We start from the raw sequence: 27,886 nt of genomic DNA, 5'->3' as shown, positions 1-27,886 counted from the left end.
ATGCTGGCCACATGACCCGGAAGCTGTATGCCGGCTCCTTGCCGATCAGAAGGTTGGCGGTTTGAATCCCTGCGACGGGGTGAGCTCCCGTTGCTCAGTCCCTGCTTCTGCCAACCTAGCAGTTCGAAAGCACGTCAAGTGCAATTAGATAAATAGGTACCGCTCTGGCGGGAAGGTAAACAGCGTTTCCGTGCGCTGCTCTTGTTCGCCAGAAGCTGCTTAGTCATGCTGGCTACATGTACGCCGGCTTCCTCGGGCAATAAAGCGAAATGAGCGCCACAACCCCAGAGTCGGTCACGACTGGACCTAATGGTCAAGGGTCCCTTTAGCTTTAAGATGCCGAACACAGAGTTTGTATTTGCTTGGATACAACTGGACACCTTTTTGAATCAAGATGGTGGGCTGAACCTTTCAAAACTGCACTGGTTTCAACCAGATAGGGCAACCAGGTACTGTAGACCAGTTTCTCCCCAAGCTGGTGCTCTCCAGGTGTTGTTGGACTCCAATTGCCACGACTCCCAGTCATCATGGCTAGTGGTCAGGGAGGTTGATGGGAGTTGTAGTCCAGTAACAAACACTTGGAGGTTACCAAGCTGGAGAAGGTTGAGGTAGACTGAAGGAGGAGCCCATGGTGGGTGACTTGGCTCAGGATATTCCAGAACCTGGAACTGGCTTTGCAGTGGAATTCCATCCCTTCTGACTCAGAAATCCCACTGAATTCAATTAGACTAACTTTTATGTGCTGGCTGCAGCAAGTCAGCACTGTTTTGAGTGAAGACAAGTGTGTTGGTGTGTGTGAGTGGTCCTCCAGAGCTGCATCCTTTTGATCTAATGCATCTTCAGCTTTCTACCAGCCTTGTGCTTATATTCCATGCTTCAAATGTCTCATTCAAATATCTGGAGCTCCCTCCAGTGGCAGTCTGTGGTGGAGTTCAATCTGGGAGTTGTGCAATTTTGTCCCATTTGGAGAAAAGTTGACTTAAAGAAAGCAGAGAAAAATCGAACTGAGTTTGAACATCTCCCGCAATACTTACTAGGTCATGAGAAAGGAGCAAGACATGGAAATAACTAAGAATTTATTTAAATAGAAGCATGGCTTTTTTCTTGACTATTGGAATAAAGCTCAATAATGAAGCAACATCTTGTATTAGAATTATTGTACTCAAATTGCTCCTATTAACTCTTTCTCCTCTTTCCACCCCTCTCATCTCTTTCATCTCTCTCTCTATCTCTCTCGCTTTCTCTTCCTCACCCCACCCCATATAAACTAGAGTATTTTTAATACTGATTTATGGAGAATTTGAAAGGGTGAAGTAAATGACTTTGAGATTACTATATACAGTGGTACCTCGAGTTAAGAACTTAATTCGTTCCGGAGGTCCATTCTTAACCTGAAACTGTTCTTAACCTGAAGCACCACTTTAGCTAATGGGGCCTCCTGCTGCTGCCAGGGTTGAGACCTAGAGGTAAAGAAGCAAGCTGGAAAGCCAGAGAGGCAGGACACGATGTTTGATTTCTGTTTTAACCCAAGGCTGTGGTTATGGGAAAAGCAAGACCCTCCATTGCAGGTTCAGATTGCATGTATGATTCTACAATCATTTTCCCCTGGTTGCCCCTAATGCAGCCCATAAATGCCAATTGGATCGCCTTGGGGAAAGCCACTTCCACACAACTAAGGAGGTGGAGTTGTAGGCCCCCCACGCGATTGGGGGGATTCCAAGCCGCGTCACCCCCTGGCCAGCCAATCGGCTGGCTCTGGGGGCGTGGCCTGCCCTATTTAAGGCAGGATTCGGCTGGGGATCTCCCTCTTTGCCGCCTGCCAGCTGTTCCGGTTTTTCCCACCCTCCCCTCCTTGACCTTGCTATGGACCTTGGATGGTCACTGTTGAGGGGCCTGGTAGGAATTTTTCCACTTGGCAAATTGGCACCAGTCACTTGGTTTTTGCCTACCTCGTAGCAAATTGTCACAACTTCCTTGTTACTGGCAGTTAGACATTGGTATTGTTCTATAGATGGAAGGGGGGAGGTAGCGCCATCGCCTGCCCCACATATTGAAGGGTAGTCCGATAAAGGATTCTGGGGGGCAGGGGGGGGCGTAGCCCTATCTGAAGCCTATCTGAAGGACCTAAGGCACACCCCCAATTGGTGACTCGGGGGAGTTCCTAGTTGATGTGTATCAGCAGGACTCCCCCTACTGGTGGTTAACCCTTCCCGGACTTCAAGCGGATGGGCTGAAGTCGGATATAGTCGGTTAGGACCAATGCCTAAGGCAATACTGCTCATCACCTGTGGCCTAATTAGGCCATTAAGCTTAATAATTGTGTCATGTGTCATTATATCCACTGGGGGGCGGCAGGAACTTGCCACACAAGTAACTCTCAGCCTAAATGATGTCACAGAGCTATGGTGATCAACCTAGAATCATAGAATCGCATAGTTGGAAGGGACCACAAGGATCATCGAGTCCAACACTTTGCAGTGCAGGAATATTTTGCCCAACGTGGGGCTCGAACCCACAACCATGAGATTAAGAGTCTCATGCTGTACTGACTGAGCCAACCACTATTAATACACAGCTGGCACAGCAGACACCAGGGAGACAGGACAATGCCCAGAAAGTGTATAGGCTGTGAATTTTGTTGTTGTTGTTATATTTTTTTCCTTTCTTTTTTAAAGAATATAATTTAGTTTGGTAAACCACATAAGTTGTCTGACAGGCAGCCATAATGATAACAACTTAACTAAACTGCCAAAGCAAACAGTCGTTTATATAGTACAAGCGAGCTTGTGCCCAGCACTGCTTGGGAATTATAAGAAACAAACAGAATCAGTGCAGTTTTGCAACCAGTGGTTGAAAGCAGCACCGTTTTGAAAATTGCAAAATGGCATCCAATTGTATCCAAAGCATAGATGAAAACCTGCTTTTTGACCGGCAGAACGATTATGCATAATGTTGTTATATTATATTAATAAATGGTAGGATTTTGATTATTTGGAATTTTGAAGGGAAGATTGCAGGGCAGTAGGAAAGTGCAGGCTAAGCTTCCTTTCCAAGCCAGGGCCTCACCTGGGATAGAGTCATTAACATGACAAAAGGTGTTGATGACTTATCTGAGAGGAATCTTGGCAGACTGAGGTTGCCATGTTGGGGGGGGGGTGTTGGAGGTGTCAGGAAAAGAGAGTTTTTTAGCAAGGTGTTCTGGGAAGAGGAAGGGAGAAAAGACTGGGATCCATCTTGGGCAGGATGGCTGAAGGTTGGCTGGGAGAAATGCCTTTGACTGCACTGCTTTGGGGGTACAAGCCCCTCTTGAAATGACCATGCTGCAAGCTCTGGACTCTCTCCATGAAGACTGAAGGTGTAAATAGGTGAATAAACCATATTTCTTAAAGCTGCAGCAGTCTCTGCCATGTCTCAGTTCCCCTGCATGAGTGCCTGGAATGCATAGACACTTGCTTCCGCTTGGCAGAGAGAGCAGGAGACGGCCAACTTTTGTAACAATATTTTAAGCGGTGTCCTAATGCATAGGAAGCAGACAGATGACTTTCCAAAAATATATAGCAAAAATATATTTCCATTCCACTTCTATCCTGCTTTTCCTACGCAAAACTCAAGACCAGACCCTCCAAGTGTCCGTATTTTCTAGGGACAGTCCCAGATTTACAGAAGCTGTTTCAGTTTCTGATTTGGTCCCAGAATGTCCCGTTTTTCCTTTGGACGTCCCTATTTTCGTTGGAGGGGGTGGAGTTATCTGATCCCTGAGCCCAGTACAGAAGGCAGCCCAGTACAGTCATACCTCGGGTTACAGACGCTTCAGGTTGCGTTTTTTCCGGGTTTACGGACCACTGAAACCTGGAAGTACCGGAACAGGTTACTTCCAGGTTTTGGTGGTTGCGCATGTGCAGAAGCGCCGAATCACAACCTGAGTGTGCGCAGACGCGCCGCTGTGGGTTGCAAACACTGAGGGTTGCGAATGTGCATCCTGCATGGATCATGTTCGCAACCCGAGCATCCACTGTACAGTGGTACCTCGCAAGACGAATGCCTCGGAAGACGAAAAATTCGCAAGACGAAAGAGTTTTGCGTTTTCTGAGTTGCTTCGCAAGACGGATTTCCCTATGGGCTTGCTTCGCAAGACGAAACGTCTTGCGGCTTTTTTTTTAAACCGCCAATGCATTCCTATGGGAAACCGTCAATGCACAGTGGTGCTTCGCAAGATGAAAAAATTCACAAGACGAAAAAACTCGCAGAACGAATTAATTTTGTCTTGCGAGGCACCACTGTATAGGGAAGATTTTTTTTAAAATGTTTAATGTTTTATTATGTTTTTCTATATGTTGGAAGCTGCCCAGAGTGGCTGGGGCAGAGTGGCTGGGGCAGCCATGTCAGATGTGTGGGGTATAAATAGTAATTTATGATGATGATGGTTGAATAGGACGTCCCTATTTTAATTGGAGAAATCTTGGAGGGCATGCTCAAGGCAGTTAACATGTTTCTTTCTCTCCCCCGCCACTTTCCCAGTTTTATCTTCATTATAACCACTCTGTAAGACAGGAAAGGCTAGGCCTACGGACGCTCCTCACAATGTTGCTGTCATCCATGACTAGCTGGGTCTGAAGGTAGCTTGAATTCAAAATCTCTGGGTTAGACAGAGATTTAGTGGGGTAGGAAGAGACTGGCTCCAAACCACCCAGTGAGTTTCATGGCTAAGTGGGCCTTTGAGTCTTCTCAGTCCTACTAAACAGACAGACTCTTCCATTAGGACTTCTGAGTCATGGTCTTGCTAAGGAGAATGTCAGGCAATGGGGGGGAATCTCCGTAAAATGTCAAAGGCATGCAGTCTTTCAGGTGCCATATACAGTGGTGCCTCGCAAGACGAAATTAATTTGTTCTGCGAGTTTTTTCGTTCTACGAGTTTTTTCGTCTTGTGAAGCACCACTGCGTATTGACGGTTTCCCGTAGGAATGCATTGGCGGTTTTAAAAAAAAGGCGCAAGACATTTCGTCTTGCGAAGCAAGCCCATAGGGAAATCCGTCTTGCGAAGCAACTCAGAAAACGAAAAACTCTTTCGTCTTGCGAGTTTTTCGTCTTCCGAGGCATTCGTCTTGCAAGGTACCACTGTACATCTAACACTTCCACTTCATTAAAAACAACAACACACACACACACACACAATTTTATTGGTTCCATTTCAATTTAAGAGAGGGTCCTCAATACATTTCTGTCAAATCTCTCATGTTTTCTGGCCCATCAGCCGGCCCCCAATTTAGCCAAGAATAGGTCCCTGGCTTGAGGGAAATCTGGTAAGGAACCAAGAAAAACACAACCCTGCAGCAATGATAAGCTTCAGGGCTATCCTATGGCTCCTAAGTTCTGTCTCTTATGATGTGATTACAGCAAGAATGGTTAACCTTTTCCCAGGCCCCTGAAGTTGTTGGACATCAGCCCCAAGCTAGCATGGCCCATGGTCAAGGACGATGGGAGATGGAGTCTAGCAACTTCTGGGAGGGTGGAATCTTCTCATCCTGGGATTACGAAACACGCTGCGGCACACACACATGGCTGTGGTGAGTCAGCATCATGGCCTCTACAGCTCCACAAAAACATCAAGCCAGGACACCCCCCCAAAAAAAACACACACACCCTGATAATGATGCACTTCAATTCCTCTTCAAACCCAGGAGACCCCCCTGGAACTCTGAAATATCATTGACATCTTGCATACTTTGTTTGGCTGCTTTCAGCCTTGAAGCATTAGCAGGAGGCATTACGGCCGACCAACACAGCTACTTACCTTTAAGGAAGAATTAAAATATAACTGCATGTACCTTGGTGTACTCCAAAGCCTTTGTCATGAGAGCTGCATGCCCCGAAGAGGCAGCGTACAGTCTTGGCTGTAGTCCTTGATCAGATCATTATGTACAGTTCTACAACAAGAGCTGTGCTCGATCAAGAGTCCAGTTAATCCAGTCCAGTTAATCTAGTGTTCTGTTCCTGCACAGGTCAAGGAGACGGCTCTGAAGAAGCTCACAAACAGGGCATGATTGAAGGAGTATACGTACATCTGCTGCTATTTTTCCTAGAAAAAGAGGTCCTGGAACTCACCGTGAATGCTTCCTTTGTTCTCTTATAATGGCAAAGGTACCCACCCGAGAGGTGCAGGAGCAGAATTCCCGCTAAAAAAAAGCCTCACGTTCACAATTTTATTTGTATTCTGCCTTTCCATATTTAAAACTATGCTCAAGGCAGCTTTCAGCATGAAAAAAATACATAATTACAAACATAAGTAGGCATAAACAATAGTGCTAAGAGTTTGGGTAGCACAGTTTGTGTGTTGTGTCACCGCTAAACCCTGGATCCAGCAAATGTCAAAAGCTAATCAGGCCTTCTAATTCTGTGAAATACCCAAACTAGCTTCCTTGTGAGGTGATGGGGGATTTAAGGGGCTCAGTGCAAGATGGCAAATGGGTGGGGGCCCCTCCCTTGGCAGAAAAAGCCGGGGTTGAGACCTCAAAGTAAAGCAGCAAGCTGGAGGGAGTCAGTGCAATGTGAGATTTCTGCTTTAATCAAAGGCTGTAGCTATGGGAGATACAAGATCCTTTGGGGTGATAATACCGTAAACCCTTGTAGGCTCAGATTGCATATATGTGTGTAAATACACCATATATTCTAAAGACACCACGGTCTCTGCTTTGCCTCATTTCCAAAACGAAACATGAGCCCCTGGAGTGTCACACAGCTCAGAGATTTGGATGGTGTGCAACAATAAATAAAACATTAACAAGCACACAACCAATTAAAACAATTTCCACATAAATCATAACATCTAAAATAAATATGCAAAAAAATTGAATACCAATAACAGGGTCAGAAGAAGGGGGTGCGGTGGGGGCAGTCCGTCCTAGGTGTCACCACTGAGGGGGGTGACAAAATGCCGGGGGGCACTCACCACAGGGCCTGCAGTGCGCCCAAGCCACGCATCTCTCCTGGGAGAGACGCAGTGGCTTGGGTGCACGCAGGCTCTGCACTGCCCCAAAGAGTCCGCCTGAAGAGTTTGGATTATATATCCCGCTTTATCACTACCCGAAGGAGTCTCAAAGCGGCTCACATTCTCCTTTCCCATCCTCCCCCACAACAAACACTCTGTGAGGTGAGTGGGGCTGAGAGACTTCAAGGAAGTGTGACTGGCCCAAGGTCACCCAGAAGCTGCATGTGGAGGAGCGGAGACGCAAACCCGGTTCCCCAGATTACGAGCCTACCGCTCTTAACCACTACACCACATTGGATCTACCACCTCCCCCTCAGTCCCCAGGGTGGCTGAGTGGGAGGGGGAAGGCAGACTCCTCAGAGGCCCTGCAGAGCATCCTGCCCCGGCTGGCCCCGCCCCCACAGGCGGCTGGCCCCGCCCCTGGACGCAGGCATGCACGCCGCCCCAGGCGCCTGATTGGCTTGTTCCGCTGCTGATAACAGCAACAACCCCCCCCAACAATACCCCAGCCCAGTAGTCTGTGATCAGCAGCCTTAGCTTTTGTAGCTGGAATCCGTGAGGGCCCCACCCTCCCAGAACAGGTGGAAAAGGCTTGCAAGGTAGGAAACAGGTCTTTCAGACTCACAGCCAAGCTGGTCAGCTGAGATAGCACCAGCTCTTAAGCAGCAGTGCAGCTAGCCGCTCGGGTGCCTGGTGTGGGGGCGGGTCCTGCAGCTGGGGGCGGGGCAATCTGCCCATGGGAGATGGGCGAGCCTCTCCGATACTTGGAGGCTCTCTGCTGCCTCCCCCTCAGCTGTAGGGTGGCTGAGGGAGAGGGGGTGGGCAGACGCAAGTCCCACACTGCGTGGAACCTGCAGGTGCCTAAGCCACGTCACTCCTAAAAAGTTTCGTGAGCCCCCCCCCCCCAGAGTGATGACACCCGGGGCAGACCGCACGCCCCGCACCCCCCTTCCTCCACAACTGCTCTTAAGGTAGGTGAGGCTAAGAGACAGGGACTGGTCCCAATGCTCATCCAGCAAGCTTTATGGGTGAATGGGGATTTGAACATGGGCCTCTCTACTCCTAGTCCAACACTCTAACCATTGTATCACACTGTTTAGGGCTTTATAGATGAAAACCAGCACTCCAGATTGTTCTTGAAAGCAGAATAGGTGCTAGTGGAGATGCTGTAATATTGATCCTATGGAGCTGCCATATTCTGAAGCATATTCAGGTTTTGGTATGTTCTTCAAAAGGTAGCGACAGTAGCGTAGCGTGGGGGGTGCAGGGGGGGCTGGCCGCAGTGGGCGCAACTTCCGGGGGGGGGCACGCTCGCACTCGCAGCTCTCTGCCCCTACCTGGCTCACTCACTCTGTCTCACTGCAGTGCTGGCTGTGCGAATCCAATCCGAGCCGCCGGGTCACCGCCCACTGTGGAGGGGAGGGTGCCAGGCGTGCAGTGTGGTGTGGAGAGAGAGCGAGGGACTATCTGGGGGAGGGACAGGGCAGCGGGAGGGGGGGGGCGCAAATTACTTGCCTTGCCCGGGTGCTGACAACCCACGCTACGCCACTGGGTAGCGAAATAGCTTAGTTTAATTATTTGAGCTACACCCAAAAATTGAGCACAGTGGTACCTCTAGATATGAACGCGATCCGTTCCGGAGCCCTGTTCGCATCTAGAAGCAAGCGTACCTAGTGACGGCACGTCTGCGCACGCACACGTCGCTTTTCGCCGCTTCTGCGCATGCGTGTGACATCATTTTGAGCATCTGCGCATGCGCAAGCGGTGAAACCTGGAAGTAATGCACTCCGTTACTTCCGGGTTGCCGTGGAGCGCAACTCGAACGCGCTCAACTCAAAGCGTATTCAACCCGAGGCGGATTAAGTTCATTTTGGGAACGGAACTTTGAACAATCTCGAGTTCCTCATCAAGTTCATTCTCTGTGCGTTGTGGTTGTTTACTCCTTAGACTCTTTGGGTCTTTAAGCAATTCACATCCTGCTATGTGTGTGTTGATGTTTTCTTAGCTTTCTTAAGTATATTTTATACTTCAGCACAGCAGCTTGTGTGTGTGTGTGTGTGTGGAATGGCTGAGGAACCTAAACTGTGAACTGAACTAATTTATTCTGCAAAGGGACAAATGTGAACTGGAATTAGTTTCTCTTTGGCCATGTGGAATTAGAACTAGTTCTTATTTAAAAGGAACTTTAACACACTACAAAATAATGCAGTCTGGGTGTCATCAGAGTCCAGACTCTCTCTTTTCAATATGGGCCACAGCTAGTAACATCAATGTAAACTGACAAAAGACCTTTCGATCCTAGCTTCCGCCTACATGCCCATATTTGGTTTCAAAACAATAAAAATAATAAACACCCCAAGCTGCAAACCTGATGCTTCGAGGACAAATCTCTCTCCACAGCAGGAAGAACACCATATCTCTGAACCACCCCCGTATTTTCTGGATTTGATTTCAGTTGATAAGCCTACAACGACAGCCTCCTTAATGGAAAACACCACATCTGTTAATTATGTTATCAGATCTGTTATGATGTCAAAATATGATTTTCTTCAAGGAGTGTCACGATGACTTTTCTTGATCCATCGGCTTAATAGTTCTGATTGGCATAAAGAGATGCAGCCTTGAGCCTTGCAAAAGCTATGCTTGGAGGGAATACGTGGCATTATAATTCTTTTCTTTAAAAGAGGTGTTGGAAGCAGTGGTTTTTTTCAACCGGAAAAAAACCACTTCTCAGGTGGGTGCCGTTGCCATTACAGTGGTACCTTGGGTTAAGAACTTAATTCGTTCTGGAGGTCCGTTCTTAACCTGAAACTGTTCTTAACCTGAAGCACCACTTTAGCTAATGGGGCCTCCTGCTGCTGCTGGAGCACAATTTCTGTTCTCACCCTGAAGCAAAGTTCTTAACCTGAGGTAATATTTCTGGGTTAGTGGAGTCTGTAACCTGAAGCGTCTGTAACCCGAGGTACCACTGTATAAGAGAACAAGGAAAATAGCACTGATTAGAACTTACATTATGAGTAGGCAACCTAAGGCCTGGGGGCTGGATCCGGCCCAATCGCCTTCTAAATTTGGCCCGCGCACGGTCCGGGAATCAGGTTTTTTTTTACATGAGTAGAATGTGTCCTTTTATTTAAAATGCATCTCTGGGTTATTTGTGGGGCATAGGAATTAATTCATTCCCCCCCCCCTCCAAAATATAGTCTGGCCCCCCACAAGGTCTGGGGGACAGTGGACCAGCCCCCTGCTGAAAAAGTTTGCTGGCCCCTGACTTACATTCTAAGCTTCATGAGTGCAACTTATGCACAAGGTTTAGACATAGGAATATGCCTTACGCTGCATCAGACCATTGTGAAAATCCAGTTTAGCACTGACAACATTGAGTCACTGGCGGAGGAAGAGAAGTGCGGGGGGAGTGCACCACCCCCGGAAGTGCGACCCTGGTGGGGTTTCATGACGGCTGTCCCCCCCCCCCGCCTGCGCTGGGCGCCCCGCCCCCGCAGGCAGCGTGCCCCGTCCCAGGACGCATGCCCCGCCCCTTTGGGGAGCGACCTGCCCCTGGGGTGCGTGCCAGCCCCCCTCTGCCTGCTCTCCGCCCCCCCCCCAGTGCTGGTGCATGCAGCTCTGCCACTGCATTGACTGGCAGTAACTCTCCAGGATGTCAAGCAAGGAACTCTTCCAGGCCTACCTGCAAATTCTAGGAATTGAACCTGGAACCTTCTGTTTGCAAGGCAGGTGCTCTACCACTTTAACAAACTGATTATGTACTCTCGAATACTGTGCATTACTTGTAAAGAAGAAGCTTCTGTGAATATGCAGTTTTGGAGAGTTTTGTTTGCAGATTATGTCCAACAGGCTGCATATGGGCAGGGGTTGCCCCTGGCCTGAGCCCTCACTTTCCTAAAGGTAAAGGTAAAGGGACCCCTGACCATTAGGTCCAGTCGTGACCGACTCTGGGGTTGCGGCGCTCATCTCGCTTTATTGGCCGAGGGAGCCGGCGTAAAGCTTCCGGGTCATGTGGCCAGCATGACTAAGCCGCTTCTGGCGAACCAGAGCAGCGCATAGAAATGCTGTTTACCTTCCTGCCGGAGTGGTACCTATTTATCTACTTGCACTTTGACGTGGTTTTGAACTGCTAGGTTGGCAGGAGCTGGGACCGAGCAACAGGAGCCAGTGGCGTAGCGTGGGTTGTCAGCACCCGGGGCAAGGCAAGTAATTTGCGCCCCCCCCCGCTGCACTGTCCCTCCCCCAGATAGTCCCTCGCTCTCTCTCCGCTCCGCACCGCACGCCTGGCACCCTTCCCTCCACAGTGGGCGGCGACCTGGCGGCTCGGATTGGATTTGCACAGCCAGCACTGCAGTGAGAGAGAGTGAGCGAGCCAGGTAGGGGCAGAGAGCTGCGAGTGCGAGCGCGCCCCCCCCCCAGATGTTGCGCCCGGTGCAGCCAGCCCCCCTTGCACCCCCCACGCTACGCCACTGACAGGAGCTCACCCCGTCGCGGGGATTCGAACCACTAACCTTCTGATCGGCAAGTCCTAGGCTCTGTGGTTTAACCCACAGCACCACCCGCGTCCCATCTCATTTTCCTAACCACCCCCTAAAAACGCAATTTAGCTTTGTGGTGGCAACAGCAGTCAGTGTAAAACACGAGAAGCTGCTTGGTCCATTTAACTCTGCATTGTTTACTGGCAGCTGATCTCCAGGGTGTCAGGCAAGGGGTCTCTCCAAGCCATTTTTGGAGATGCTGCTGCTTCAAGCTGGGACCTTCTGCATGCAGCCTGGGACCTATCCGGCTGCCAACGTATGTAGTGGTGTACAGCCAGTCCCACAAAATTAGAAGAAATGCAGCTTCCCATCCAATGTCCAAAAGAGAGAAGTCCGGATGGCCTGCACTCTAAATTACTGCTGGACCCTGGCACTGTCAGCCGCCACCAACCATCAGAAGGACATGGCGCTGGAATAAGGGACTGTCCCTTCAAATAAGGGACACTTGACACCTATGTTGAAAGGGGGCATGTACGCTGGTCACTGTTTTGAAGGGGAGTGAAGAACACACACACACAAAAAGGTAACTTGTTAATTTAACGTTTATTTCTATGAGGAGGAGTAATTCTGAGGTGTCAAACAAAGAAATAATAAAAAAAGTGACAAAAAAAGTTATTTTTATAATGACGAGTTTTGCAGCTCCCAGTTTTTTTTTCTTCGGAAACGGGTCCAAGTGGCTCTTTCTGGCTTAAAGGTTACAGACCCCTGCCTTAGAATGTCCCTATTTTCATTGGAGAAATGTTGGAGGGTATGGAGTTATTCGACTCCTGAGCTGTCTGAAGGCAATCCTGTACAGTGGTACCTTGGGTTAAGAACTTAATTCGTTCCAGAGGTCCGTTCTTAACCTGAAACTGTTCTTAACCTGAAGCACCACTTTAGCTAATGGGGCCTCCTGCTGCTGCTGCGCCGCCGGAGCATGATTTCTGTTCTCATCCTGAAGCAAAGTTCTTAACTTGAAGCACTATTTATGGGTTAGCGGAGTCTGTAACCTGAAGCGTATGTAACCCGAGGTACCACTGTATAGGGAAGTTTTTAAAAATGTTTAATGTTTGGTTATGTTTTTATATGTGTTGGAAGCTGGGACAATCCAGTATGATGTGTGGAGTATAAATAGTAGAATTATCATTATGGAATGGGACATCCCTATTTTCATCAGAGAAGTGTTGGAGGGTATGGAGCCAGAGAGCCAACTAATTCTAGCTTTGCCCCCATCCTCCTCCCTGCCTAGTTCTACAAGAGCAACACAGAGACTAAGGCCGCATTCATGCCATATACAGTGGTACCTCGGGTTAAGTACTTAATTCGTTCCGGAGGTCCGTTCTTAACCTGAAACTGTTCTTAACCTGAAGCACCACTTTAGCTAGTGGGGCCTCCCGCTGCCGCCGCACCACTGCCGCACGATTTCTGTTCTCATCCTGAAGCAAAGTTCTTAACCTGAGGTACTATTTCTGGGTTAGCGGAGTCTGTAACCTGAAGCATATGTAACCTGAAGCGTATGTAACCTGAGGTACCACTGTACTTAGAAAGCTCTCCTGTGCTTGCTAGGCATGAGTAAAAGCTGTCTTCTGTTTGCCCCACTGCTTGCCACAAAGCTGCTTTGCAAGTGGTGTATGTGTACGTTCAGTTTTCATTTGAGCTATGGGAGGGGGGATAAGCCCCTTAATCCCCTCGCCCACCTGTTATTTACCAGGTGAGTGGAAGAACACCGCTTTTATCCATTCACAGATCTCATCAACTGAAGGCCACCGCCAAACAGGTCCTTCTGTTGGACCTTGAGCTCTGCCCACGTCATCCTCCAGCCTGCAAGAGACAACAGGGTGGCAACCACTGGCCCTGGAAGTCACTAAGGGAACACCTGGCTTCAACCCTGATGGCAACAGGGCTTGCTGAAATGCCTCTGGGTGAGCCAAAGCAAGGATAGATTTGCAAGCCAAGCTGCAGGATAAATTTAATAGTCATACTAAAAAACCAGTGCTTTTTAATTTTATTTTTAGAAAAAGAGTTACAGGCACTCACCATTCTTTTTCTTAGAATGGCGATGGGGCCCACATGACAGGTTCCAGAACCCACCTGAGAGGTGTGGTAACTGAGTTCTGGCAAATTCCCACTGGAAAAAAAAGCCCTGCTAACAATGATTTTTGTATGTGCCCTGAAATGCCAGATTCTACAACCTACATAGATTATCCTGTTCAAGGACATCTATGTATTGTTACCGGCTACCCCAGTCTCTGAGTGGTTAGGAGTACTAGGCACATTCCCAGGGTTCAGTTTCCTTTGAATGACGCAAAAAAGCTCAACAACTTTGGCAAAACAAAACCAAGTTGTGTCTGGATTTCAGTTTTTGAAACAGGGCAACCCTAGTAACCTTGATCGTTCTTTGAGGATGTTGATGAGGACACTTAAGATATTTTGTCTTCCAAGGATGACTAGTTCAGCAATTTCCTTTTGTCAGATTTCAACCTCATCACAGGCAAAGAATTGGAATGGGCTCATCTAGACTGACCCCCTCAAACCTACAAAATATTTGTTTATGTCCAGGAGCATCACAACCTTTGGAGGTTCAAACCCCCCTTGGTCTGTTTATTCTTCATACAGCGGTCAGGAGTGAAGATGGCAGGCCTCTAACCTGTCCCATGAAGCCCAGGCCTCGTTGCCACTTTCCCCCTCAATTTTATTTTTTAAAAAAACATTTATTGGAGGAGGGTAAAAATGGTTTGCAAAAATGACTGCCACGACTCACCTGTTACCTGCTCCTGCCTGGCCTAGCCTTTGTGCCGTTTGCGTCCCATCCTCTATATTGTCTCCTTTTATTGATTTTATTTTATTTTTTAAAAAACAAACAGTAGGGGAGACATGACAAGTGCACAAATGGCAGCTGCAGTTTGCCTGTTACCCGCCTGCTTGTGCCTGGTTTGGCGTTAAGGTGTCTCCTGCCTGTTTGGCTACCCTCAGTGTGTTTCTTATTTTGCAGGAGGAAAGAGGTGTTGCTATTCTTAGTGAGGAATAGATCAGGATTGTAAGGATGCAGGTGGTGCTGTGGATTAAACCACAGAGCCTAGGGCTTGCGGATCAGAAGGTCGGCGGTTTGAATCCCCGCGATGGGGTGAGCCCCCATTGCATGGTTCCTGCTCCTGCCAACCTAGCAGTTCAAAAGCACGTCAAAGTGCAAGTAGATAAATAGGTACCGCTCTGGCGGGAAGGTATACGGCATGTCTGTGTGCTGCTCTGGTTCGCAAGAAGCGGCTTAGTCATGCTGGCCACATGACCCGGAAGTTGTACGCCGGCTCCCTCAGCCAGTAAAGCGAGATGAGCGCGCAACCCCAGAGTCGGCCAAGACAGGACCTAATGGTCATGGGCAGTGGCGTAGCGTGGGGGGTTTAGTGGGGGCTGGCTGCACTGGGCGCAACATCTGGGGGGGGCGCGCTCGCACTCGCAGCTCTCTGCCCCTACCTGGCTCACTCACTCTAGGGGGCGCAGATTACTTGCCTTGCCCTGGGTGCTGACAACCCACGCTACACCACTGGTCAGGGGTCCCCTTTACCTTTACCTTTAGCTTATAGATTTCAATATTAACCTACTTATATATCTACATGTTCTCTATCTCTGTATTTACACTTAGTTCAGGATTGCAGCCAGAGAGAGAGAGAGAGAGAGAGAGAGAGTTATTCAACACTTCTGTTTTCTCATAAGTGTTATCAGCACAAAGTGGGGTCAGGAATGCAGCCTGAGAAAGTGTGTTTTTGTTGCTCAATTTTGCTGTTGTTTTTTCACGATTCAATGCCCCATTTACTTTGCAGGAGATGTTACAGTTGCTGCCATCTGTCTGTCTCGAGGGACAATTGAGTGTGCCTCTGGGGGTGAAGTAGATGGCTGTGTTAGCAGCTCCTACTGCAAAAAAAACTTTTGCGCGGACAGGCGGAGACCCCCGACTCTGGGCGACTCCCGCATGTGTTATGTATGGAGTTGAATAGGATCCAAAATGCAGCAGTCTGATTGGTCCTAGAACAATACAGCAGTATGATTGATCCGCAGTTCCCAATCCATCTCCAGGTGGAAGTGAGTCCACAACCTGATTGGCCTACAGGAGAATCCCGGAATTAGCCAATCACGTGCAGTCCATTGTGTAAATAATGTATATAAAGCAAATATTTTGGGGGAACATTCATTCCTCCTCACCACAATAAGCTGAATAAATAGCATGAAATCCACTCTCAACTCTGAGTATATTTCACTGGCAACGAAGGTGGGATCCCGCTGAGCTGACCGCCACACACAGCACCGCAGCACCGCCACCTGCCGCACCGCTGCCTCGCACCGTGTATCCAGGCTTCAGCTCCGGGACCCAAGGAACTCAGAATGGCAACCAGCAGCAGCTTCTCGCCGTTCAACCCAGCATCTGGAGACTGGGAAGCATGCGCCTCCCGTTTCACTTTCCTCCCACAGGGGTCACCAACGACGCAAAGAAGAGGGGAATATTCTTCAGCGTCTGCAGAGAGGAGGCATTCCAGTGGCTGCTGCTGCCACCGTGAGTGCTGGGGAAGGCCGCTCCCTCCTGCAGGCCAACTCCACCAGGCCTAGGGGACGGGGCCCACACTCACCATCACCACAGCTTTAAGGACACTGGTGCTGCTACAGCAAATGTCAAAAATGTTTTTACAGTGGTGCCCCGCAAGACGAAATTAATTCGTTCTGCGGGTTTTCTCGTCTAGCGAATTTTTCGTCTTGCGAAGCACCGTTTCCCATAGGAATGCATTGAAAATCAATTAATGCGTTCCTATGGTCAAAAAAAGTCGGAACAAAGCCAAATTTGGTACAAGAACAGTTTATTAAGTGCTCTTTAAAGTCACACATACTGTAAAGAGCATTTCAAAAATGGAAGGAACAATAACTTAACTTTGTAAACATGGCAGGAAAGCATTTTCTAAGACTCTGGGGGACAACTCGAAGAAGGTTCCTCTTCTACTCTTTGCTTCTTGGTGAAGAACCTGTCCATGGTCTGCTGCTTCATCCACCTTTTCAGCACCTCCCTGAAAGATGACATGACCCTCGTGTCAAAACTGTTCGCAAGATCACGGGTCAGGTCCTTGTCATGGTGGTGCCGCTCTGCAAAAGCCTGCACATCTTTCCACTTGTGACAAATGTCCCTCAGTTCTTTGGAGGACAGCCGTTCTTCAGTAGCTTTCTCCTCTTCCAGCGAGGCCTGCTCCTGCGTAGCCTCTGCCTGCAGTTCGACCAGCTCCTGGGTGGTCAGCTCGTGGTCGTGCTCCTCCACCAGCTCGCTGACGTCCTCCTCTGTGACCTCCAGGCCCATGGTCCTCCCCAGGGAAACAATGTCCTGCACCATTGTTGACTCTGGTGCATCAGAGTCACTTGGTGCCACACAGTCCGGCCACAGGCTGTGCCAAGCGCAATTCAAATTTGTCTGGCTGATCCCGTTCCAGGCCGTGGTGATCATCTTCAAGCAGGTGACGATGTTGAAGTGGTCCTTCCAGAATTCCCGCAGGGTGATGGTGGTGCAATCAGTCACCTCGAAGCATCGCCTGAAAAGCTCCTTGGTGTACAGTTTTTTGAAATTGGCGATGACCTGCTGATCCATCAGCTGGAGCAGTGGCGTGGTGTTAGGCGGCAGGAACAGGATGTTTATGAAGCTGAACTCCTCCAACAAGTCCTCCTCAAGGCCTTTAGGATGAGCAGGAGCATTGTCCATCACAAGCAAAGCCTTCAGTGGCAGGTCATTGTCCAGCAGGTACTGTTTGACAGCAGGGCCAAAAGCAAGATTGACCCAGTCCACAAACAGCACACGTGTGACCCAAGCCCTACTGTTGGATCGCTACATGACACTCAGCTGCTCCTTGTCGACCTTGTGTTTCTTGAAGGCCCATGGGTTCTCAGAGTGGTACACCAGCAAGGGCTTGATCTTCAGGTCGCCGCTTGCGTTGGCACAGAAGAGCAGGGTCAGACGGTCCTTCATGGGCTTGTGGCCAGGCAACTTGGCCTCCTTCTGGGTGATGAAAGTCCTTTTGGGCATCCTCTTCCAAAACAGCCCGGTCTCGTCACAGTTGAAGACCTGCTGTGGAACGTAGCCCTCCGTCTTCACAACCTCCAGGAACTCTGCTGCAAAGTCTTCAGCCTCAGGAACATCAGAACTGGCAGCCTCTCCATGTCTGACCACGCTGTGGATTCCAGATCTTGTCTTGAAGCGGTCAAACCAGCCTCTGCTTGCCTTGAAGACTTCTGGCTCGCCTGAGGTTCCTGGCTGTTGCTGGACGAGGTCTGCGTGCAAGGCCTTGGCCTTCTCACAAATGGCAGCCTCAGTCACTGTGTCCCCTGCACGCTGCTTCTCTTCTAACCAGATGAGCAGCAGCTTCTCCACCTCCTCCAGAACAGCTGGGCGGTTCTTGATGATCCTGGTGACTCCCTTGGCCACGTCCGTCGCAAGGATCCTCTCCCTCATCTTCAGGATGGTCCCGATGGTGGATGGATTCCTCCCGTACTCCCTGGCGAGGTCCGTCACACGCATTCCACCGTCGTGCTTCTGGATGATCTCCTTCTTCATTTCCAGGGTGACCTTCTCCTTCTTCCTCTCGCCGGCCTCTGCAGCAGCAGTCTTCTTGGGCCCCATGGCAGCACTGCTCCTACTTTCGCAAACCCCAAAAAGAGAAAATCAGTGCTGCGCATCCAAAAAATCCAAAAGCACCAAACCTCCCAGAAAACAATTCCCTGCCCCCCCCAGCCACCCTCCACACAGAAATCCAAAGCCTGAATTTTTATTTTTTTTAAAAAGGCAGTTTGCCCCAATGGTCACAGCAAATCAGAAAAATGCAGAAAAACCCGCAAAAGCTTCCAGATTCCTGCAAACCCCTTCTCAACAATTCCCTGAACCAAACCCCAGCCACCCACCACTCAGAAATCCAAAGCCAGAATTTTTTTTTTTTAATGACAGTTTGCCCCAATGGTCACAGCAAATCATAAAAAATCAGAACCCCCCCCCACAAACTTCCAGATTCTTGCAAACCCCTTCTCAACAATTCTCTGAACCCCCCAGCCACCCTCCACTCAGAAATCCAAAGCCAGACAATTTTCTTTTAAAAAATGGCAGTTTGTCCCAATGGTCACAGCAAATCAGAAAAAATCCGAAAACCCCCCCACAAGCTTCCAGATTCTTGCAAACCCCTTCTCAACAATTCTCTGAACCCCCCAGCCACCCTCCACTCAGAAATCCAAAGCCAGACAATTATTTTTTTTTAAAGGCAGTTTGCCCCAATGGTCCCAATGGTCCCAAAAAATCAGAAAAAAACCCCACAAGCTTCCAGATTCTTGCAGACCCTTCCCCAACAGCAAGTCCTTGAATTCCTAACACACCAACCCAAAATCCAACCCCCCCCAAAAAAAGTTTTAAAGGTTTAACTTACCAAATGGCTGCAAAAGAAGTTCTGGAAAAGCTTCAAAAATCACCGAAGTCTTCAAAAATCGCAAAAATCGCAAAAAAGGCTACCACACCGCATGCTATGAGTTGCTCCTCGAAGTCAAGTCACAACTGCACCTCTTGAAGCAATGCACCCTGGGTATTAACGGTTTTAAGAAACAGGAAACAAACTTGCAAGACGTTTTCGTCTTGCGAAGCAAGCCCATAGGGAAATTCGTCTTGCGAAGCACCTCAGAAAACGGAAAACCCTTTCGTCTAGCGAGTTTTTCGTCTAGCGAGGCATTCATCTTGCGGCGTACCACTGTATGTGTTTTTAAAGTGTTTTTACTTTTTACTTTGTTGTACCACTGTGAACAGTGGTTTTTATTCATATATTTTTATTTTGTTTTGTTTTATTTTGGTTTGGGGTGGGATGGATGTTAAGTGGGGTGGAGATTGGTTTTGTTTTGGTATAATTGTTTTTGGTTTGTTTTGCTTTTCTGTTTTGTAAATGGAGGCTAGTATGAGGCTTGGGATTGCTACCGTGGAGGGGCGAGGGAGGTATGGCGGTGGGGGCAGATGTCATAGGTGAAGGGGATCGAGATACAGATATGCTTGTACCCCTTCCAATCTGCGCCCCATCCCGAGGGATGAGGGTAGGGTGAGCAAGGATTACTCACCTCCGTCACTGGTGTTGTGCAATGCCAGGTCTATAGGCAACAAAACCGCCACCCTGCGAGATTTCTTTACCTCGCAGGGGGTCGACCTGGCTTGTGTGACGGAGACCTGGGTGCGCGAAGGGGAAACTGTTACCTTACAAGAGATGGCGCCCCCGGGTTTCTCCGTCCTCCACCAGTCGCAGACTGTGGGCCGGGGGGGAGGGGTGGCATTATTAATCTGGGAAGATTGTTATTTCAGGGCTCTACCATCGCCATCGATCCCTGGCAATGAATGTGTTGGCCTAGTGTGGGGCTCCAAGGTGAGCTTGGCTGTCTGGCTGGTGTACCGGCCACCTAGCGCAGCAGCAGCCACCCTGTCAGGCCTGCTGGAGGCGGTGGCCGGCTGGGCCTTGGAGTTCCTAACCTATTGGTATTGGGGGACTTCAACATCCATGCTGATGCCACTCCCTCCTCACAGGCTCTGGTCCTGGTGTCTTCCATGGCGACACTAGGGCTCTCCCTGTTTGTTTCGGGCCCCTCACATCAAGCAGGCCACACGCTGGATTTGATCTTTGGCGTCGGTATAGATGTGATCACGTCTCCTTCGATGAATGTGCCATGGTATGGTCACTATGCTCTGAAAGCCAGGATTGACTTTCCACCCCCACCCTGCTTAGGTGGCAAGCCGATTTGGGCTTGCCCGCAGAGGCTGATGGACCCTGATAGATTCCACCAAGTCTTGTGGGACCTTGCTCTCCCGGCGACTCATTGACTGAGCTTGTTGAGGTCTGGAATATCCAGCTCCTGGCAGCCATTGATGAGATCGCACCTAAGCACCCTCTGCGACCCCGCAGAAACTGGACTCCCTGGTTTACCGAGGAGCTTCGAAAAATGAAGCGGGACCTCAGATGGCTAGAGCGAGTATGGCGGGGTGCCCGTGACAGAGCCTCAAGAACATCTTATAGGGTTTTTATGAAAACCTACGAGATGGCAGTGAAGGCTGCTAAGAAGTCTTACTTCTTGGCCTCCATTGCATCCGCTAGCTCTCGCCCTGCACAATTATTTAGTATAATTAGGTCTTTAACGTCCATCGAGGGACTGCCAAATTTAAATAACAATTTGACACACAGCTGTGAGGCATTTGCGAGCTTTTTTGCGGAGAAGGTCCTGTTGCTCCGCCATGACCTCCCTGCCAATTTGGATACAATAAAGGAACTGGAAGCCCCTAAACTGTCCTTGGGTCCAGTATTGGACCAATTTGACCGGATATCCCCAGCCGATGTGGACAGACTCCTCCGATCTGGAAAGCCCACCACCTGTCCTCTCGACCCGTGCCCGTCTTGGCTGATTAGAGCGTGTCTAGATGAGGTGTGGGCCCCCCTGGGGGATATCATCAATTTGTCCCTTGGCACCGGGACATTCCCAGGGGAACTGAAGAAGGCAGTGGTGCGCCTGCTCTTAATAATAATAATAATAATAATAATAATAATAATAATAATTTATATCCCACCCTCCCCAGCTGAAGCGGGACTTGACATCTTTCCGCAGGGCCTGCAAGACAGAGCTGTTCCACCAGGCCTTTGGTCAGGGTGCAGCCTGACTCCCTCCTTTGGCAGTCTTTACAGAACTTTAGCCTAATGGTTGCCATCAATTTGATTTTAATTAATTTTTACAATGAAATGTTTTTAGAATGTTGCACTATTTTATTGTTGTTAGTTGCCCTGAGCCCGGCTTCGGCTGGGGAGGGCGGGATATAAATAAAATTTATTATTATCATTATTATTATATTTGAAATCGCCCAGGCTCTCCTTGCGCCTGAAGACATCGCTACTGTTCCTTACAAAACAATAATGGAACGGCTGAAGGGGCACTTCTTGCCGCAGCCCTCAGTAGTGGCTCGTCGAAATGCCTTCTACGCAAAGCGGCAAGCCCCTGGGGAAACCATAACTGGGTTTGTGACCTCTCTCCGCCAAGCCGCCCGGTTCTGCAACTTCTCAGAGTTGGAGATCATGCTTTGTGACCGTCTCATCGGTGTCCTGAAGGATGAGAAGCTACAACAACGCCTCTATGCCAAGAAGGACCTAACGTTCCAGGTCGCTCTGGAGGAGGCCCTGGCAACGGAAGCTGCCAAGAGGTCGACGCAAGAGGCACGGCCAAGCCTGCCGTCCCAACTGAGGGTCCACCATGAAGACCTTGCCAACGACTCAGGATCTGGCAGGGAGGAGGTGCACCAAGTTCAGTGGCGCACTCAAGCAGCACACAGACCACAGCTGCCTCAATGAGAAGCAGGGAACTGTGCAAGCTGCGGGGAGAGTCATGAGAGGAGGACCTGCCATTTCCGCAACGTAGAGTGCAGGCAGTGCAGAAAATTGGGACACATCCCCCGGGTGTGTCGGGCTCAGCCCACCAACACCGGGCATCAGATGACCGATCCAAGAGCCCCAGGTCCCAGGGCCCAACACACCAAGGCAACTCGACGGAGATCACGGACTGCCAGGTATACCAGTTGCCCCACCCCAACATAGAGAAAATTTATGTAGAGGTACAGATAGAGGGGGCCCTGTGCTGCATGGAGCTGGACACGGGTTCAACTCTATCCATAATCTTGGCAAGGACCTTAAGGAAACTGTGCCCTAGTGGGGGTCTCAAACTCAGGCAAGTCCCATTCACCCTCTGAGACTTCCAGAAACGTAAGGTCCCCACAATGGGGACGTCTCAAACTCAGTCTTGGCACACTTCGACAAGAGACTGCCGGTGGTGCCAGCATGCGACGCCTCACCCTATGGCATTGGTGCTGTCCTGGGACACCAACTCCCGGATGGAAGAGAGGTGCCGGTGGCATACTTTTTCCAGACACTCAACGCAACCGAGCGGAACTGCTCGCAAATCGACAAGGAGGGTCTGGCAATCATGAAGGGAGTAAAAACATTCCATGATTTCTTGTACGGGCAGCCCTTTACCGTGGTGACTGACCACAAGCCATTGCAGACCCCCCAAGTGCTGTCTCCTTGCATCCTCAGGTGGTCAATTTTCCTTGCCAGCTACCAGTATGCACTGATTCACCACCCTGGGAAGGCGATGGGCCACGCGGACACCCACAGCAGGCTACCACTAACCGGAAACAGGCTCTGACCCAGTGCCCGTGCAAGAGGTTATGAGCCTGGAGCTGCTTCCTGACCTCCTCATTCAGGCACAAGAAGTTGCACACCATTCCAAGAAAGATAGGGTTATCTCCTGGGTCCTGGCCTGGGTGTGGAGGGGATGGCCCAGCAGCAGCCCTGGGCCAGAATTTGCGTGCTACACAACCCGCAAACATGAACTGTCGGCCCACAAGGAGTGCCTGTTATGGGGAAGAAGGGTCTTTGTTCCCCAGCCCCTCTGCAAAAGGGTCCTCACAGCCCTACACGAGACACACCCAGGGGTAGTGAGAATGAAGGCCCTTGCCAGGAGTTATGTGTGGTGGCTGGGGATCGACGGAGAGATAGAGGCCTGGGTCAAACACTGCCAGGCCTGCCAAGAATCCTGTCCAGATCCCCCAAGGGCCTGGGAGTCCGCCCAAGCACCATGATCACGCCTGCATGTAGACTTCACTGGCTCCTTTCAGGGGAAAAAATTCTTCATAGTGGTGGATTCCTACACCAAATGGCTGGAAGTCACAGTGGTACTGTCCACTTCCACATCCGCAGCCATCCGGGTACTATGCAGACTGTTTGCAACCCATGGGCTCTCTGACACTCTCGTCTCAGACAACAGAACCGCATTTACGTCAGGAGAATTGCAGGCCTTCACAGCACACATGCCATCCGCCACATCCGCTCGGTGCCATTCCATGGCCAAGCAGAGCACATGGAGCGGACCACCAAGGACACCCTCTGCCGCATGACGCAAGGGGATTGGGAGTACCACCTTGTCACAATCCTTCTAGCACAGCACAGCACCCCCAGCTCAACGACTGGCTGGAGTCCCGCTGAACTATTATTATTATTATTATTATTATTATTATTATTATTATTAATAATATTATTAATAATAATAATAATAATACCCTGCCCATCTGCCTGGGCCTCCCCAGCCACCCTGGACGGCTTCCAAAAAAATATTAAAATACTGTAATACATCAAACATTAAAAGCTTCCCTAAACAGGGCTGCCTTCATTTGTCTACTAAAAGTCTGATAGTTATTGTTCTCTTTGACATCTGGTGGGAGGGCGTTCCACAGGGAGGGTGCCACTACCGAGAAGGCCCTCTGCCTGGTTCCCTGTATCTTGGCTTCTCGCAGTGAGGGAACTGCCAGAAGGCCCTCAGCTCTGGACCTCAGTGTCCGGGTATAATGATGGGGGTGGAGACGCTTCTTCAGATATACTGGACCGAGGCCGTTTAGGGCTTTAAAGGTCAGCAGCAACACTTTGAATTGTGCTCGGAAACATACTGGGAGCCAATGTAGGTCCTTCAAGACCGGTGTTATATGGTCTCGGCAGCCGCTCCCAGTCACTAGTCTAGCTGCCGCATTCTGGATTAGTTGTAGTTTCCGGGTCACCTTCAAAGGTAGCTCCACGTAGAGCACATTGCAGTAGTCCAAGCGGGAGATAACCAGAGCATGCACCACTCTGGCGAGGCAGTCTGCAGGCACATAGGGTCTCAGCCTACGTACCAGATGGAGCTGGTAAACAGCTGCTCTGGACACAGATTTGACCTGTGCCTCCATGGACAGCTGTGACTCCCAGGCTGCGCACCTGGTCCTTCAGGGACACAGTTACCCCATTCAGGACCAGGGAATCCTCCACACCTGCCTGCCTCCTGTCCCCCCAAAACAGTACTTCTGTCTTGTCAGGATTCAACCTCAATCTGTTAGCCGCCATCCATCCTCCAACCTACTAATCGGCCGGCGCCTTGCAATCAGATTGGACCGCCTTCACCCCAACAGAGCTCAGGATGAGGTAGTGGGGGGGGGGGAAGGCAGGAACCCCTGGACCTTTGTGGCCCAGGACCCAGTGTATGCAAAGAATTTTGGTGCAGGCCTGGCATAGGTATCCGCCACAGTTACCAGGGTCCCTGGCCCCATGTCGTACACGGTGCTAACGGATGGGGGGCAATGCTGGCGCTGCCACTGCGACCAGATATGGCCATGATTCCTGGGGGAAAACCAGGAGGAGGACAGGTCACAGGAGTCCCAAGGGAACAGTGGGGCAGTGAGGCCCATAGAGCAGGCAGGGCCAGCAGGTGAGGCAGAATCAGTAAGTACAGAGATGACCTGTGAGGCTGAAAGGACACCAGAACCAGAGCCACGACTGAGTTTGCTGGTTGAGCCAGACCAAACGGCCCCATCACAGCCAGCATCCTTGGAACACGAGCCAGAACCCGGACCCCAGACCAGTGAACACCCCAGGCCGCAACGCACACATAGGCGGTTGGCGTACCATGAGGAGTATGAATACGACCTCCCGGGCAGGACTAGAACTTAGAGGGGAGGGGTGTTATGTACGGAGTTGAATAGGGTCCAAAATGCAGCAGTCTGATTGGTCCTAGAACAATAGGATCCAAAATGCAGCAGTCTGATTGGTCCTAGAAGAATAGGATTCAGAATGCAGCAGTCTGATTGGTCCTAGAACAATGAAGCAGTATGATTTGTCCGCAGGAGCCACCCAATCCAGCTCCAGGTGGAAGTGAATCCACAACCTGATTGGCCTACAGAATTCTGGAATTAGCCAATCACATGAAGCCCATTGTGTAAATAATGTATATAAAGCAGATATTTTGGGGGAACATTCATTCCTCCTCACCACTATGAGCTGAATAAAGAGCATGAAATCCACTCTCGACTCCGAGTATATTTCAGCGTGGAATAATGACTCAAGACAACGTGTTATGGGATTAAAATTTGGCCACAACTTTATTAAAACTTCAGATGTATGTAGAACTTGGCTTAGGCATTGGGCGTTTCTCCCTCCCAGTTCCCGGCCAGGGATCTGGGGAACATCAGGGTTATCCAGAATGTGTGGGGATTGGGCTGGCTCTCGAGGACGTCTGTTCAAGCAGAGAGCCTGCCCCCCATTTTGCTAATGACAACCTAATGGCGTATGGCCAATGCCTCCCCTCAAAACAACCCCTTTAATGGGGAACCCTGGGATCGCCGCTGCTGGGGGGGGCATGAGCCACCACTTCAGCCCCCCCCCCCCAATTTAGGGAAGATAGACTAAAGGATTCCGCCCAAGGCCTGAAACCGCCTAAGTTGTGACATTTTGCTACGGGGAAGACAAAACCTGCCAATGCAGGAAAAATCATTTCCGGCCCTTCAACAGCAACCATAAGGTAGCAGCGCCCGTGTACCTGTGAAGAAGAGATTAACCTCCAAAAGAAGGCTTAACTGAGGGAGGGCAGGGTGGGAGAAGCTCTGAAGTCAACTGAGAACTCCCAGGTAAGTTCCGCCCACTATTGTGTGAGCTGGGCGATCCCTCCCCTTACCTGGCCAACTCTCTTTTGGCAACACCTCCCCAGCTGGGATTGGGTAACTGACAGAGGTAGGCGGCTACCTTCAGGTGTCTAGCCGGGGGGGGGGGAATCCAGGCTGTAGTGCCAGAAGCTGCATGGGATGGGGCTGCACATGACCATGCACAAGGCGCCCCCCGTTTGATGTGGGGGGGTGGTTATTCTCTTCCTCTGTGTGTTTGCGTTTGCATGTGCATGTGTGCACACAACGAAGGAATGTACCTCCTGCATCTCCCCACCCCACACCTGTCAAGCTGCCAAGCGTCCCTTATTTGGCGGGATAGTCCCTTATTCCAGCGCCATGTCCCGCTGCTATCCCTTATTGATGATGTCCCTTAAATAAGCTACTGAAGGTAATGGGGCCCTTTCTATGTCCAGCTGTCCTTTGTCAACAACAAATTGTTGCTGTTTTTTTTTTTTGTTGAATATGTGCTATATGGTAATTTATGGACCTAATAGGTATCTAAAGCCATTTGCACGCAACAAAATATGTATTTTATCAAAGTAATTGTTGGTCCCTTATTTTGGCTGCTGGTCCCTTATTTTCAAATCTGTAAGTTGACAGCTATGCACCTGTGGTGTCATCTCCTCGGGACTGTACTCAGTGTGCACCCCTGTCTCTGAAAGGACCTAATTTCTGAACTTTTTAAGAGCCAAGCAGTGGCGTAGCGTGGGGGGTGCAGGCGGGGCCGGCCACACTGGGCGCAACATCTGGGGGTTAGGGTTAGGGGGCGCAAATCCACGGTTAGGGGGCACAAATCCACGGGTTAGGGGGCGCAAATTACTTGCCTTGCCCCGGGTGCTGACAACCCACGCTACGCCACTGGAGCCAAGTGGCTGACTGAGGAAAAACTCTTACAAGCAAAAGGAAGCTAAGTCCTCTTGCAAAAATAGGAGACCTAAACCAAGTATGTGCCCTGCGGACTGCAATGCTGGAACTGACTCTCTGTATCACTCGAACTCAAGACTGAAAATCTGAAAGCCTTTCTGAAGTCTGCAAAGAAGAAAAACAGGGCATTTGACTTCACCTAGCAACATCGTTGCCTGTTTATGATTGGAATCGTAATTGAATTCCTATTGAACTGTGTGTCATATTGGTGGCATCGACTGGTTGTGAGTTGTGAAGGCCGCTTCCTGCCAGGCCCTTTCCCCCTGGCCTAGGGGGCAGGGCCTAGACTCAGCAGCTCTACTAAAGAGGCTACTGGTGAGGCCAGAGGGACATCGCTAGGCCTGACAACAAACCCTAACTATTGGATTCTTTTGTGCCTGCTAAACAGCCGTGTCATGCTTATGAAATTTTATTCTCTTGTTTTAAATGTGCATTTTATATTTGACTTTACTTAGCGATGTTGGTTTTTTGCGGGGGGCGATGCTTAAGTTTTTTTGTTTTGTTAACTTGTGTTAAATATGTATTCTGTAGTTGACTTCCTTTGTAATGTTTTATTTTGAAATCTTTAATATTTCCGTTTTTTGTTAACTATGTTGCTTTAACTGTATGCTCGATATTTCTCTTTCTTCAGATTGTTTTATTTCTGTTTTAATACGCTGTAAACTGCTTCGAGATTTTCCTTGAAAAATATAAAGTGGTATAGAAATAAAATAAATAATAACAACAACAATAATGTTCATTGAAATGTTGTGTCCAAAGACTGCAGCTGATGGAGAGATCACCTCAACTTTCTATCAGATTATTTAGATTTGGTAAATAATTCTTATTGCTGTTCTTATTGTATTGATTATTCTAATTGATTTATGTAGTTCTGATGGTTTAGCTCCCATGAAAATAGAAAGGCAGGATACATCTAAGAAA

Source organism: Podarcis tiliguerta (assembly GCF_965153285.1).
Source record: "Podarcis tiliguerta genome assembly, chromosome: Z".
In the NCBI taxonomy this organism is placed as follows: Eukaryota; Metazoa; Chordata; class Lepidosauria; order Squamata; family Lacertidae; genus Podarcis; species Podarcis tiliguerta.
This window is presented reverse-complemented; position numbering follows the sequence as displayed.